This window comes from Panulirus ornatus, chromosome 11 (genome assembly GCF_036320965.1).
Source record: "Panulirus ornatus isolate Po-2019 chromosome 11, ASM3632096v1, whole genome shotgun sequence".
NCBI classification, from domain to species: Eukaryota; Metazoa; Arthropoda; class Malacostraca; order Decapoda; family Palinuridae; genus Panulirus; species Panulirus ornatus.
In genome coordinates, this window is record NC_092234.1 from 16,950,294 (window position 1) to 16,966,854 (window position 16,561).

At 43.4% G+C, this 16,561-nt stretch overlaps 1 protein-coding gene across 1 annotated transcript in view; it reads left to right on the top strand.

The window, feature by feature from the left end:
* The window catches only part of LOC139751339 (serine/threonine-protein kinase Nek8-like), a 180,171-nt gene that overhangs the window by 41,033 nt on the left and 122,577 nt on the right, over positions 1-16,561 (top strand).

Genomic DNA, 16,561 nt, shown 5'->3' on the forward strand with positions numbered 1-16,561 from the left:
CTGTGACTCATTCGTGGGCTGCCCAGGGTCGAGCACATAGATTCGAATCCTGGTTGCAGCAGTCGATCCACAGTCAACCCAGCTGTTCATGTACCCTTAGGGGTATATTTAATGAAATGGGTACCTGGCTCAGGCTAGGGTATATATATATATATAGATATATTTATATCTTACCCAAATATAAACAGATGTAATGTGTCTTGCTGCAGCAAAAGGTAGAGATATCTATTCTGCTATTCTTGGTGTCTATGCCATATAAGGATATGGTTATAGTACAGCATTTTTGTGGAAGGTTGATATGTTCCTCTTTTTCAGGAAGAAGTTAGATCTCATATATGCACTTTAACCTTGATTATCTTGAATACTATGCAAATTTTATATTCAACTATAGCTCATTCATCTGCATCATATAAAGAAAGAAGAAAAATGTTTGATATTATTACTTTGGAGGACAGCTATACCAAAAATCAAACACAGTGATTCAAGTCATCTACCCTTCAAATTGATTGTAGTTGAAAAAATTGATATAAAAATGACATGTATGTGGAAAAGTACAGATACATCAGGCTCAGGCCTCATTAGCTTTGCAATAGAACAAAGGAGATATACTTTCTGAATAGAAAGTTTGTGATGAAGCTGTTAGATTGTGACCTAATCTATGGAAATCTTTACAACACATAGAAATTGGTAGGAGTGATAAAGAATGATTCAGTTTATGATATCCCTTTTAGATGGAGTATTAAGAAGTCTAAAGGAATATAGAAGCTTAGAATGCTGCATTAGTGGGGTTTTCCTAAATGGATAGTGCACCCAGTGTATATATAAGGGTTAATCAATAGTATGTATAAAGGGCAGGTAGTAGAGTGCATGCAGATGTGGAGCTTGGAATAGCTGGAATGAATAGACATTAGATGGAGAGTATAAAGTAAATAATCCAAACTAAAACCTGGATAGTTAAGGTGATTTGGACATATTTGAAAAGAAAAATAAGGTGGAAAGTGATCTAGATTTTAGTATTTATGTAAATAAATACTATCCCTGGGGATAGGGGAGAAAGAATACTTCCCACGTATTCCATGTGTGTCGTAGAAGGCGACTAAAAGGGAAGGGAGCGGGGGGCTGGAAACCCTCCCCTCTCTTTTTTAATTTTCCAAAAGAAGGAACAGAGAAGGGGGCCAAGTGAGGATATTCCCTCAAAGGCTCAGTCCTCCCTTCTTAATGCTACCTCGCTAATGCGGGAAATGGCAAGTACTATGAACAAGTATGAACATGTTTTTTTTTTTTTTTTTTTTTTTTTTTTTTTTTTTGCTGTCTCCCGCATTTGCGAGGTAGCGCAAGGAAACAGACGAAAGAAATGGCCCAACCCACCCCCATACACATGTATATACATACGTCCACACACGCAAAATATACATACCTACACAGCTTTCCATGGTTTACCCCAGACGCTTCACATGCCTTGATTCAATCCACTGACAGCACGTCAACCCCGGTATACCACATCGCTCCAGTTCACTCTATTCCTTGCCCTCCTTTCACCCTCCTGCATGTTCAGGCCCCGATCACACAAAATCTTTTTCACTCCATCTTTCCACCTCCAATTTGGTCTCCCTCTTCTCCTCGTTCCCTCCACCTCCGACACATATATCCTCTTGGTCAATCTTTCCTCACTCATTCTCTCCATGTGCCCAAACCATTTCAAAACACCCTCTTCTGCTCTCTCAACCACGCTCTTTTTATTTCCACACATCTCTCTTACCCTTACGTTACTTACTCGATCAAACCACCTCACACCACACATTGTCCTCAAACATCTCATTTCCAGCACATCCATCCTCGTGCGCACAACTCTATCCATAGCCCACGCCTCGCAACCATACAACATTGTTGGAACCACTATTCCTTCAAACATACCCATTTTTGCTTTCCGAGATAATGTTCTCGACTTCCACACATTCTTCAAGGCCCCGAGAATTTTCGCCCCCTCCCCCACCCTATGATCCACTTCCGCTTCCATGGTTCCATTCGCTGCCAGATCCACTTCCAGATATCTAAAACACTTCACTTCCTCCAGTTTTTCTCCATTCAAACTCACCTCCCAATTGACTTGACCCTCAACCCTACTGTACCTAATAACCTTGCTCTTACTCACATTTACTCTTAACTTTCTTCTTTCACACACTTAACCAAACTCAGTCTCCAGCTTCTGCAGTTTCTCACATGAATCAGCCACCAGCGCTGTATCATCAGCGAACAACAACTGACTCACTTCCCAAGCTCTCTTTTTTTTTTTTTTTCTGGCCTCCCGCGCCTGTGAGGTAACGCAAGGAAACAGACGAAAGAAATGGCCCAACCCACCCCCATACACATGTATATACATACTTCCACACACGCAAATATACATACCTACACAGCTTTCCATGGTTTACCCCAGACGCTTCACATGCCCTGATTCAATCCACTGATAGCACGTCAACCCCGGTATACCACATCGATCCAATTCACTCTATTCCTTGCCCTCCTTTCACCCTCCTGCATGTTCAGGCCCCGATCACACAAAATCTTTTTCACTCCATCTTTCCACCTCCAATTTGGTCTCCCACTTCTCCTCTTTCCCTCCACCTCCGACACATATATTCTCTTGGTCAATCTTTCCTCACTCATTCTCTCCATGTGCCCAAACCATTTCAAAACACCCTCTTCTGCTCTCTCAACCATGCTCTTTTTATTTCCACACATCTCTCTTACCCTTACGTTACTTACTCGATCAAACCACCTCACACCACACATTGTCCTCAAACATCTCATTTCCAGCACATCCATCCTCCTGCGCACAACTCTATCCATAGCCCATGCCTCGCAACCATACAACATTGTTGGAACCACTATTCCTTGAAACATACCCATTTTTGCTTTCCGAGATAATGTTCTTGACTTCCACACATTCTTCAGGGCTCCCAGGATTTTCGCCCCTCCCCTACCCTATGATCCACTTCCACTTCCTTGGTTCCATCCGCTGCCAGATCCACTCCCAGATATCTAAAACACTTTACTTCCTCCAGTTTTCTCCATTTAAACTTACCTCCCAATTGACTTGACCCTCAACCCTACTGTACCTAATTACCTTGCTCTTATTCACATTTACTCTTAACTTTCTTCTTTCGCACACTTTACCAAACTCAATCACCAGCTTCTGCAGTTTCTCACATGAATAAGCCACCAGCGCTGTATCATCAGCGAACAACAACTGACTCACTTCCCAAGCTCTCTCATCCCCAACAGACATCATACTTGCCCCTCTTCCCAAAACTCTTGCATTCACCTCCCTAACAACCCCATCCATAAACAAATTAAACAACCATGGAGGCATCACACATCCCTGCCGCAAACCTACATTCACTGAGAACCAATCACTTTCCTCTCTTCCTACACGTACACATGCCTTACATCCTCGATAAAAACTTTTCACTGCTTCTAACAACTTGCCTCTCACACCATATATTCTTAATACCTTCCACAGAGCATCTCTATCAACTCTATCATATGCCTTCTCCAGATCCATAAATGCTACATACAAATCCATTTGCTTTTCTAAGTATTTCTCACATACATTCTTCAAAGCAAACACCTGATCCACACATCCTCTTCCACTACTAAAACCACACTGCTCTTCCCCAATCAGATGCTCTGTACATGCCTTCACCCTCTCAATCAATACCCTCCCATATAATTTACCAGGAATACTCAACAAACTTATACCTCTGTAATTTGAGCACTCACTCTTATCCCCTTTGCCTTTGTACAATGGCACTATGCACGCATTCTGCCAATCCTCAGGGACCTCACCATGAGTCATACATACATTAAATAACCTTACCAACCAGTCAATAATACAGTCACCCCCTTTTTTAATAAATTCCACTGCAATACCATCCAAACCTGCTGCCTTGCCGGCTTTCATCTTCCGCAAAGCATTTAATACCTCTTCTCTGTTTACCAAATCATTTTCCCTAACCCTCTCACTTTGTACACCACCTCAACCAAAACACCCTATATCTGCCACTCTATCATCAAACACATTCAACAAACCTTCAAAATACTCACTCCATCTCCTTCTCACATCACCACTACTTGTTATCACCTCCCCATTTGCGCCCTTCACAGAAGTTCCCATTTCCTTCCTTGTCTTACGCACTTTATTTACCTCCTTCCAGAACATCTTTTTATTCTCCCTAAAATTTAATGATACTCTCTCACCCCAACTCTCATTTGCCCTCTTTTTCACCTCTTGCACCTTTCTCTTGACCTCCTGTCTCTTTCTTTTATACATCTCCCACTCAGTTGCATTTTTTCCCTGCAAAAATCGTCCAAATGCCTCTCTCTTCTCTTTCACTAATAATCTTACTTCTTCATCCCACCACTCACTACCCTTTCTAATCAACCCACCTCCCACTCTTCTCATGCCACAAGCATCTTTTGCTCAATCCATCACTGATTCCCTAAATACATCCCATTCCTCCCCCACTCCCCTTACTTCCATTGTTCTCACCTTTTTCCATTCTGTACTCAGTCTCTCCTGGTACTTCCTCACACAAGTCTCCTTCCCAAGCTCACTTACTCTCACCACCCTCTTCACCCCAACATTCACTCTTCTTTTCTGAAAACCCATACAAATCTTCACCTTAGCCTCCACAAGATAATGATCAGACATCCCTCCAGTTGCACCTCTCAGCACATTAACATCCAAAAGTCTCTCTTTCGCGCGCCTGTCAATTAACACGTAATCCAACAACGCTCTCTGGCCATCTCTCCTACTTACATACGTATACTTTTGTATATCTCGCTTTTTAAACCAGGTATTCCCAATCACCAGTCCTTTTTCAGCACATAAATCTACAAGCTCTTCACCATTTCCATTTACAACACTGAACACCCATGTATACCAATTATTCCCTCAACTGCCACATTACTCACCTTTGCATTCAAATCACCCATCACTATAACCCGGTCTCGTGCATCAAAACCACTAACACACTCATTCAGCTGCTCCTAAAACACTTGCCTCTCATGGTCTTTCTTCTCATGCCCAGGTGCATATGCACCAATAATCACCCATTTCTCTCCATCAACTTTCAGTTTTACCCATATTAATCGAGAATTTACTTTCTTACATTCTATCACATACTCCCACAACTCCTGTTTCAGGAGTACTGCTACTCCTTCCCTTGCTCTTGTCCTCTCACTAACCCCTGACTTTACTCCCAAGACATTCCCAAACCACTCTTCCCCTTTACCCTTGAGCTTCGTTTCACTCAGAGCCAAAAGATCCAGGTTCCTTTCCTCAAACATACTACCTATCTCTCCTTTTTTCACATCTTGGTTACATCCACTCACATTTAGACACCCCAGTCTGAGCCTTCGAGGAGGATGAGCACTCCCCGCGTGACTCCTTCTTCTGTTTCCCATTTTAGAAAGTTAAGAAATACAAGGAGGGGAGGATTTCTGGCCCCCCGCTCCCGTCCCCTCTAGTCGCCTTCTACGACACGCGAGGAATGCGTGGGAAGTATTCTTTCACCCCTATCCCCAGGGATAATATATATATATATATATATACATATATATATACATACACATACACACGCGCATATACACACACACACATATACATATATATACATATGAAAAAAGTAAGAAATAATTTAGAAAACTGAAACTTCTAGCTTGAAATGAAATGAGAAAATGAATGTCACATAATGGTTCAACCTCTGGCTATGGAAAAGGGAAATGTATAATGTATTTACACAAACGTCAATAGTAGTTCTCATCAATTTAACCACTGTATCAAGAAGGCATATGATAGAGTTGATAGAGATGCTCTGTGGAAGGTATTAAGAATATATGGTGTGGGAGGCAAGTTGTTAGAAGCAGTGAAAAGTTTTTATCGAGGATGTAAGGCATGTGTATGTGTAGGAAGAGAGGAAAGTGATTGGTTCTCAGTGAATGTAGGTTTGCGGCAGGGGTGTGTGATGGTTCCATGGTTGTTTGAATTTGTTTATGGATGGGGTTGTTAGGGAGGTGAATGCAAGAGTTTTGGAAAGAGGGGCAAGTATGAAGTCTGTTGTGGATGAGAGAGCTTGGGAAGTGAGTCAGTTGTTGTTCGCTGATGATACAGCGCTGGTGGCTGATTCATGTGAGAAACTGCAGAAGCTGGTGACTGAGTTTGGTAAAGTGTGTGAAAGAAGAAAGTTAAGAGTAAATGTGAATAAGAGCAAGGTTATTAGGTACAGTAGGGTTGAGGGTCAAGTCAATTGGGAGGTAAGTCTGAATGGAGAAAAACTGGAGGAAGTAAAGTGTTTTGGATATCTGGGAGTGGATCTGGCAGCGGATGGAACCATGGAAGCGGAAGTGGATCATAGGGTGGGGGAGGGGGCGAAAATCCTGGGAGCCTTGAAGAATGTGTGGAAGTCGAGAACATTACCTTGGAAAGCAAAAATGGGTATGTTTGAAGGAATAGTGGTTCCAACAATGTTGTATGGTTGCGAGGCGTGGGCTATGGATAGAGTTGTGCACAGGAGGATGGATGTGCTGGAAATGAGATGTTTGAGGTCAATGTGTGGTGTGAGGTGGTTTGATCGAGTAAGTAATGTAAGGGTAAGAGAGATGTGTGGAAATAAAAAGAGCATGGTTGAGAGAGCAGAATAGGGTGTTTTGAAATGGTTTGGGCACATGGAGAGAATGAGTGAGGAAAGATTGACCAAGAGGATATATGTGTCGGAGGTGGAGGGAACGAGGAGAAGTGGGAGACCAAATTGGAGGTGGAAAGATGGAGTGAAAAAGATTTTGTGTGATCAGGGCCTAAACATGCAGGAGGGTGAAAGGAGGGCAAGAAATAGAGTGAATTGGATCGATATGGTATACTGGGGTTGACGTGCTGTCAGTGGATTGAATGAGGGCATGTGAAGCGTCTGGGGTAAACCATGGAAAGCTGTGTAGGTATGTATATTTGCGTGTGTGGACGTATGTATATACATGTGTATGGGGGTGGGGGGTTGGGCCATTTCTTTCGTCTGTTTCCTTGCGCTACCTCGCAAACGCGGGAGACAGCGACAAAGCAAAAAAAAAAAAAATGTGTGTGTCTGTGTGTGTATATGTGCTTATGTATGTGTATGTATATATATATGTATGTATATATATATTATCCCTGGGGATAGGGGTGAAAGAATACTTCCCACGCATTCCTCGCTTGTCGTAGAAGGCGACTAGAGGGGACGGGAGCGGGGGGCCAGAAATCCTCCCCTCCTTGTATTTCTTAACTTTCTAAAATGGGAAACAGAAGAAGGAGTCACGCGGGGAGTGCTCATCCTCCTCGAAGGCTCAGACTGGGGTGTCTAAATGTGTGTGGATGTAACCAAGATGTGAAAAAAGGAGAGATAGGTAGTATGTTTGAGGAAAGGAACCTGGATCTTTTGGCTCTGAGTGAAACGAAGCTCAAGGGTAAAGGGGAAGAGTGGTTTGGGAATGTCTTGGGAGTAAAGTCAGGGGTTAGTGAGAGGACAAGAGCAAGGGAAGGAGTAGCAGTACTCCTGAAACAGGAGTTGTGGGAGTATGTGGTAGAATGTAAGAAAGTAAATTTTCGATTAATATGGGTAAAACTGAAAGTTGATGGAGAGAGATGAGTGATTATTGGGGCATATGCACCTGGGCATGAGAAGAAAGATCATGAGAGGCAAGTGTTTTGGGAGCAGCTGAATGAGTGTGTTAGTGGTTTTGATGCACGAGACCGGGTTATAGTGATGGGCGATTTGAATGGAAAGGTGAGTAATGTGGCAGTTGAGGGAATAATTGGTTTACATGGAGTGTTCAGTGTTGTAAATGGAAATGGTGAAGAGCTTGTAGATTTATGTGCTTTAAAAGGACTGATGATTGGGAATACCTGGTTTAAAAAGCGAGATATACATAAGTATACGTATGTAAGTAGGAGAGATGGTCAGAGAGCGTTATTGGATTACGTGTTAATTAATTAGACAGGCGCGCGAAAGAGACTTTTGGATGTTAATGTGCTGAGAGGGGCAACTGGAGGGATGTCTGATCATTATCTTGTGGAGGCTAAGGTGAAGATTTGTATGGGTTTTCAGAAAAGAAGAGTGAATGTTGGGGTGAAGAGGGTGGTGAGAGTAAGTGAGCTTGGGAAGGAGACTTGTGTGAGGAAGTACCAGGAGAGACTGAGTACAGAATGGAAAAAGGTGAGAACTATGGAAGTAAGGGGAGTGGGGGAGGAATGGGATGTATTTAGGGAATCAGTGATGGATTGCGCAAAAGATGCTTGTGGCATGAGAAGAGTGGGAGGTGGATTGATTAGAAAGGGTAGTGAGTGGTGGGATGAAGAAGTAAGATTATTAGTGAAAGAGAAGAGAGAGGCATTTGGACGATTTTTGCAGGGAAAAAATGCAATTGAGTGTGAGATGTGTAAAAGAAAGAGACAGGAGGTCAAGAGAAAGGTGCAAGAGGTGAAAAAGAGGGCAAATGAGAGTTGGGGTGAGAGAGTATCATTAAATTTTAGGGAGAATAAAAAGATGTTCTGGAAGGAGGTAAATAAAGTGCGTAAGACAAGGGAGCAAATGGGAACTTCAGTGAAGGGCGCAAATGGGGAGGTGATAACAAGTAGTGGTGATGTGAGGAGATGGAGTGAGTATTTTGAAGGTTTGTTGAATGTGTTTGATGATAGAGTGGCAGATATAGGGTGTTTTGGTCGAGGTGGTGTGCAAAGTGAGAGGGTTAGGGAAAATGATTATGTAAATAGAGAAGAGGTAGTAAAAGCTTTGCGGAAGATGAAAGCCGGCAAGGCAGCAGGTTTGGATGGTATTGCAGTGGAATTTATTAAAAAAGGGGGTGACTGTATTATTGACTGGTTGGTAAGGTCATTTAATGTATGTATGACTCATGGTGAGGTGCCTGAAGATTGGCGGAATGCGTGCATAGTGCCATTGTGCAAAGGCAAAGGGGATAAGAGTGAGTGCTCAAATTACAGAGGTATAAGTTTGTTGAGTATTCCTGGTAAATTATATGGGAGGGTATTGATTGAGAGGGTGAAGGCATGTACAGAGCATCAGATTGGGGAAGAGCAGTGTGGTTTCAGAAGTGGTAGAGGATGTGTGGATCAGGTGTTTGCTTTGAAGAATGTATGTGAGAAATACTTAGAAAAGCAAATGGATTTGTATGTAGCATTTATGGATCTGGAGAAGGCTTATGATAGAGTTGATAGAGATGCTCTGTGGAAGGTATTAAGAATATATGGTGTGGGAGGCAAGTTGTTAGAAGCAGTGAAAAGTTTTTATCGAGGATGTAAGGCATGTGTATGAGTAGGAAGAGAGGAAAGTGATTGGTTCTCAGTGAATGTAGGTTTGCGGCAGGGGTGTGTGATGTCTCCATGGTTGTTTAATTTGTTTATGGATGGGGTTGTGAGGGAGGTGAATGCAAGAGTTTTGGAAAGAGGGGCAAGTATGAAGTCTGTTGTGGATAAGAGAGCTTGGGAAGTGAGTCAGTTGTTGTTCACTGATGATACAGCACTGGTGGCTGATTCATGTGAGAAACTGCGGAAGCTGGTGACTGAGTTTGGTAAAGTGTGTGAAAGAAGAAAGTTAAGAGTAAATGTGAATAAGAGCAAGGTTATTAGGTACAGTAGGGTTGAGGGTCAAGTCAATTGGGAGGTAAGTCTGAATGGAGAAAAACTGGAGGAAGTAAAGTGTTTTAGATATCTGGGAGTGGATCTGGCAGCGGATGGAACCATGGAAGCGGAAGTGGATCATAGGGTGGGGGAGGGGGCGAAAATTCTGGGAGCCTTGAAGAATGTGTGGAAGTCGAGAACATTATCTCGGAAAGCAAAAATGGGTATGTTTGAAGGAATAGTGGTTCCAACAATGTTGTATGGTTGCGAGGCGTGGGCTATGGATAGAGTTGTGCGCAGGAGGATGGATGTGCTGGAAATGAGATGTTTGAGGACAATGTGTGGTGTGAGGTGGTTTGATCGAGTAAGTAACGTAAGGGTAAGAGAGATGTGTGGAAATAAAAAGAGTGTGGTTGAGAGAGCAGAAGAGGGTGTTTTGAAATGGTTTGGGCACATGGAGAGAATGAGTGAGGAAAGATTGACCAAGAGGATATATGTGTCGGAGGTGGAGGGAACGAGGAGAAGTGGGAGACCAAATTGGAGTTGGAAAGATGGAGTGAAAAAGATTTTGTGTGATCGGGGCCTGAACATGCTGGAGGGTGAAAGGAGGGCAAGGAATAGAGTGAATTGGATCGATGTGGTATACCGGGGTTGACGTGCTGTCAGTGGATTGAATCTGGGCATGTGAAGCGTCTGGGGTAAACCATGGAAAGGTGTGTAGGTATGTATATTTGCGTGTGTTGACGTATGTATATACATGTGTATGGGGGTGGGGGGTTGGGCCATTTCTTTCGTCTGTTTCCATGCGCTACCTCGCAAACGCGGGAGACAGCGACAAAGCAAAAAAAAAATGTATATATATATATATATATATATATATATATATATATATATATATGGTGTGGGAGGAAAGTTGTTAGAAGCAGTGAAAAGTTTTTATCGAGGATGTAAGGCATGTGTACGTGTAGGAAGAGAGGAAAGTGATTGGTTCTCAGTGAATGTAGGTTTGCGGCAGGGGTGTGTGATGTCTCCATGGTTGTTTAATTTGTTTATGGATGGGGTTGTTAGGGAGGTAAATGCAAGAGTTTTGGAAAGAGGGGCAAGTATGAAGTCTGTTGGGGATGAGAGAGCTTGGGAAGTGAGTCAGTTGTTGTTCACTGATGATACAGCGCTGGTGGCTGATTCATGTGAGAAACTGCAGAAGCTGGTGACTGAGTTTGGAAAAGTGTGTGGAAGAAGAAAGTTAAGAGTAAATGTGAATAAGAGCAAGGTTATTAGGTACAGTAGGGTTGAGGGTCAAGTCAATTGGGAGGTGAGTTTGAATGGAGAAAAACTGGAGGAAGTGAAGTGTTTTAGATATCTGGGAGTGGATCTGGCAGCGGATGGAACCATGGAAGCGGAAGTGGATCATAGGGTGGGGGAGGGGGCGAAAATCCTGGGGGCCTTGAAGAATGTGTGGAAGTCGAGAACATTATCTTGGAAAGCAAAAATGGGTATGTTTGAAGGAATAGTGGTTCCAACAATGTTGTATGGTTGCGAGGCGTGGGCTATGGATAGAGTTGTGCGCAGGAGGATGGATGTGCTGGAAATGAGATGTTTGAGGACAATGTGTGGTGTGAGGTGGTTTGATCGAGTGAGTAACGTAAGGGTAAGAGAGATGTGTGGAAATAAAAAGAGTGTGGTTGAGAGAGCAGAAGAGGGTGTTTTGAAGTGGTTTGGGCACATGGAGAGGATGAGTGAGGAAAGATTGACCAAGAGGATATATGTGTCGGAGGTGGAGGGAACAAGGAGAAGAGGGAGACCAAATTGGAGGTGGAAAGATGGAGTGAAAAAGATTTTGTGTGATCGGGGCCTGAACATGCAGGAGGGTGAAAGGAGGGCAAGGAATAGAGTGAATTGGAGCGATGTGGTATACCGGGGTTGACGTGCTGTCAGTGGATTGAAGCAGGGCATGTGAAGCGTCTGGGGTAAACCATGGAAAGCTGTGTAGGTATGTATATTTGCGTGTGTGGACGTATGTATATACATGTGTATGGGGGGGGTTGGGCCATTTCTTTCGTCTGTTTCCTTGCGCTACCTCGCGAACGCGGGAGACAGTGACAAAGTATAATAAATAAAAATAATAATATATATATATTTTTTTTTTTTTTTATACTTTGTCGCTGTCTCCCGCGTTTGCGAGGTAGCGCAAGGAAACAGACGAAAGAAATGGCCCAACCCCCCCCATACACATGTATATACATACGTCCACACACGCAAATATACATACCTACACAGCTTTCCATGGTTTGCCCCAGACGCTTCACATGCCTTGATTCAATCCACTGACAGCACGTCAACCCCGGTATACCACATCGTTCCAATTCACTCTATTCCTTGCCCTCCTTTCACCCTCCTGCATGTTCAGGCCCCGATCACACAAAATCTTTTTCACTCCATCTTTCCACCTCCAATTTGGTCTCCCTCTTCTCCTCGTTCCCTCCACCTCCGACACATATATCCTCTTGGTCAATCTTTCCTCACTCATTCTCTCCATGTGCCCAAACCACTTCAAAACACCCTCTTCTGCTCTCTCAACCACGCTCTTTTTATTTCCACACATCTCTCTTACCCTTACGTTACTCACTCGATCAAACCACCTCACACCACACATTGTCCTCAAACATCTCATTTCCAGCACATCCATCCTCCTGCGCACAACTCTATCCATAGCCCACGCCTCGCAACCATACAACATTGTTGGAACCACTATTCCTTCAAACATACCCATTTTTGCTTTCCGAGATAATGTTCTCGACTTCCACACATTCTTCAAGGCCCCCAGGATTTTCGCCCCCTCCCCCACCCTATGATCCACTTCCGCTTCCATGGTTCCATCCGCTGCCAGATCCACTCCCAGATATCTAAAACACTTCACTTCCTCCAGTTTTTCTCCATTCAAACTCACCTCCCAATTGACTTGACCCTCAACCCTACTGTACCTAATAACCTTGCTCTTATTCACATTTACTCTTAACTTTCTTCTTCCACACACTTTACCAAACTCTTATGAGTCCACGGGGAAAACGAAACACGAAACGTTCCCAAGTGCACCCCCCGCGCAACAATCACATCAGGGGAGAGACAACTGAGGAACACAACAGTCAGCTGGTATACATCGAAGAGACGAAGCTAGGACGCCACCCGGCAAACATGTGATTGTCCAAAACATGTTTTGGACAATCTCATGTTTTGGACAATCACATGTTCACCAAACGGCGTCCCAGCTCCGTCTCTCCGATGTATATCAACTGACTTACATTCCTCACTTGTGTCTCCCCTAATGATGTGACCACCACACGAAAGTGCACCCGGGAACCCCCCGCGCTTCACCCTCCCCGCGGACTTGTGGAGGCTAAGGTGAAGATCTGTATGGGTTTTCAGAAAAGAAGAGTGAATGTTGGGGTGAAGAGGGTGGTGAGAGTAAGTGAGCTTGAGAAGGAGACCTGTGTGAGGAAGTACCAGGAGAGACTGAGTACAGAATGGAAAAAGGTGAGAACAATGGAAGCAAGGGGAGTGGAGGAGGAATGGGATGTATTTAGGGAATCAGTGATGGATTGCGCAAAAGATGCTTGTGGCATGAGAAGAGTGGGAGGTGGGTTGATTAGAAAGAGTAGTGAGTGGTGGGATGAAGAAGTAAGAGTATTAGTGAAAGAGAAGAGAGAGGCATTTGGACGATTTTTGCAGGGAAAAAATGCAATTGAGTGGGAGATGTATAAAAGAAAGAGACAGGAGGTCAAGAGAAAGGTGCAAGAGGTGAAAAAAAGGGCAAATGAGAGTTGGGGTGAGAGTGTATCATTAAATTTTAGGGAGAATAAAAAGATGTTCTGGAAGGAGGTAAATAAAGTGCGTAAGACAAGGGAGCAAATGGGAACTTCAGTGAAGGGCGCAAATGGGGAGGTGATAACAAGTAGTGGTGATGTGAGAAGGAGATGGAGTGAGTATTTTGAAGGTTTGTTGAATGTGTTTGATGATAGAGTGGCAGATATAGGGTGTTTTGGTCGAGGTGGTGTGCAAAGTGAGAGGGTTAGGGAAAATGATTTGGTAAACAGAGAAGAGGTAGTGAAAGCTTTGCGGAAGATGAAAGCCGGCAAGGCAGCAGGTTTGGATGGTATTGCAGTGGAATTTATTAAAAAAGGGGGTGACTGTATTGTTGACTGGTTGGTAAGGTTATTTAATGTATGTATGACTCATGGTGAGGTGCCTGAGGATTGGCGGAATGCGTGCATAGTGCCATTGTACAAAGGCAAAGGGGATAAGAGTGAGTGCTCAAATTACAGAGGTATAAGTTTGTTGAGTATTCCTGGTAAATTATATGGGAGGGTATTGATTGAGAGGGTGAAGGCATGTACAGAGCATCAGATTGGGGAAGAGCAGTGTGGTTTCAGAAGTGGTAGAGGATGTGTGGATCAGGTGTTTGCTTTGAAGAATGTATGTGAGAAATACTTAGAAAAGCAAATGGATTTGTATGTAGCATTTATGGATCTGGAGAAGGCATATGATAGAGTTGATAGAGATGCTCTGTGGAAGGTATTAAGAATATATGGTGTGGGAGGAAAGTTGTTAGAAGCAGTGAAAAGTTTTTATCGAGGATGTAAGGCATGTGTACGTGTAGGAAGAGAGGAAAGTGATTGGTTCTCAGTGAATGTAGGTTTGCGGCAGGGGTGTGTGATGTCTCCATGGTTGTTTAATTTGTTTATGGATGGGGTTGTTAGGGAGGTAAATGCAAGAGTTTTGGAAAGAGGGGCAAGTATGAAGTCTGTTGGGGATGAGAGAGCTTGGGAAGTGAGTCAGTTGTTGTTCGCTGATGATACAGCGCTGGTGGCTGATTCATGTGAGAAACTGCAGAAGCTGGTGACTGAGTTTGGTAAAGTGTGTGGAAGAAGAAAGTTAAGAGTAAATGTGAATAAGAGCAAGGTTATTAGGTACAGTAGGGTTGAGGGTCAAGTCAATTGGGAGGTGAGTTTGAATGGAGAAAAACTGGAGGAAGTGAAGTGTTTTAGATATCTGGGAGTGGATCTGGCAGCGGATGGAACCATGGAAGCGGAAGTGGATCATAGGGTGGGGGAGGGGGCGAAAATTCTGGGGGCCTTGAAGAATGTGTGGAAGTCGAGAACATTATCTCGGAAAGCAAAAATGGGTATGTTTGAAGGAATAGTGGTTCCAACAATGTTGTATGGTTGCGAGGCGTGGGCTATGGATAGAGTTGTGCGCAGGAGGATGGATGTGCTGGAAATGAGATGTTTGAGGACAATGTGTGGTGTGAGGTGGTTTGATCGAGTGAGTAACGTAAGGGTAAGAGAGATGTGTGGAAATAAAAAAAGCGTGGTTGAGAGAGCAGAAGAGGGTGTTTTGAAGTGGTTTGGGCACATGGAGAGAATGAGTGAGGAAAGATTGACCAAGAGGATATATGTGTCGGAGGTGGAGGGAACGAGGAGAAGAGGGAGATCAAATTGGAGGATGGAAAGATGGAGTGAAAAAGATTTTGTGTGATCGGGGCCTGAACATGCAGGAGGGTGAAAGGAGGGCAAGGAATAGAGTGAATTGGAGCGATGTGGTATACCGGGGTTGACGTGCTGTCAGTGGATTGAATCAAGGCATGTGAAGTGTCTGGGGTAAACCATGGAAAGGTGTGTAGGTATGTATATTTGCGTGTGTGGACGTATGTATATACATGTGTATGGGGGGGGTTGGGCCTTTTCTTTCGTCTGTTTCCTTGCGCTACCTCGCAAACGCGGGAGACAGCGACAAAGTATAAAAAAAAAAAATATATATATATATATATATATATATATATATATATATATTGGAAAGGATCACAATTTTGCGCGTGATCAAGATATTCCTATGAGTCCGCGGGGAGGGTGAAGCGCGGGGGGTTCCCGGGTGCACTTTCGTGTGGTGGTCACATCATTAGGGGAGACACAAGTAGGAATAATATATAATATATATATATATTTATATATATATATAATATAAATATATATATATAAAATATATATATATAATATAATATATATATAATATATAATGGATTTGTAATGTAGCATTTATGGATCTGGAGAAGGCATATGATAAGTTGATAGAGATGCTCTGTGGAAGGTATTAAGAATATATGGTGTGGGAGGCAAGTTGTTAGAAGCAGTGAAAAGTTTTTATCGAGGATGTGAGGCATGTGTACGTGTAGGAAGAGAGGAAAGTGATTGGTTCTCAGTGAATATAGGTTTGCGGCAGGGGTGTGTGATGTCTCCATGGTTGTTTAATTTGTTTATAGATGGGGTTGTTAGGAGGTGAATGCAAGAGTTTTGGAAAGAGGGGCAAGTATGAAGTCTGTTGGGGATGAGAGAGCTTGGGAAGTGAGTCAGTTGTTGTTCGCTGATGATACAGCGCTGTGGCTGATTCATGTGAGAAACTGCAGAAGGTGGCGACTGAGTTTGGTAAAGTGTGTGAAAGAAGAAAGTTAAGAGTAAATGTGAATAAGAGCAAGGTTATTAGGTACAGTAGGGTTGAGGGTCAATTCAATTGGGAGGTGAGTTTGAATGGAGAAAAACTGGAGGAAGTGAAGTGTTTTAGATATCTGGGAGTGGATCTGGCAGCGGATGGAACCATGGAAGCGGAAGTGGATCATAGGGTGGGGGAGGGGGCGAAAATTCGGGAGCCTTGAAGAATGTGTGGAAGTCGAGAACATTATCTCGGAAAGCAAAAATGGGTATGTTTGAAGGAATAGTGGTTCCAACAATGTTGTATGGTTGCGAGGCGTGGATTATGGATAGAGTTGTGCGCAGGAGGATGGATGTGCTGGAAATGAGATGTTTGAGGACAATGTGGGTGTGAGGTGTTTGATCGAGTAAGTAACGT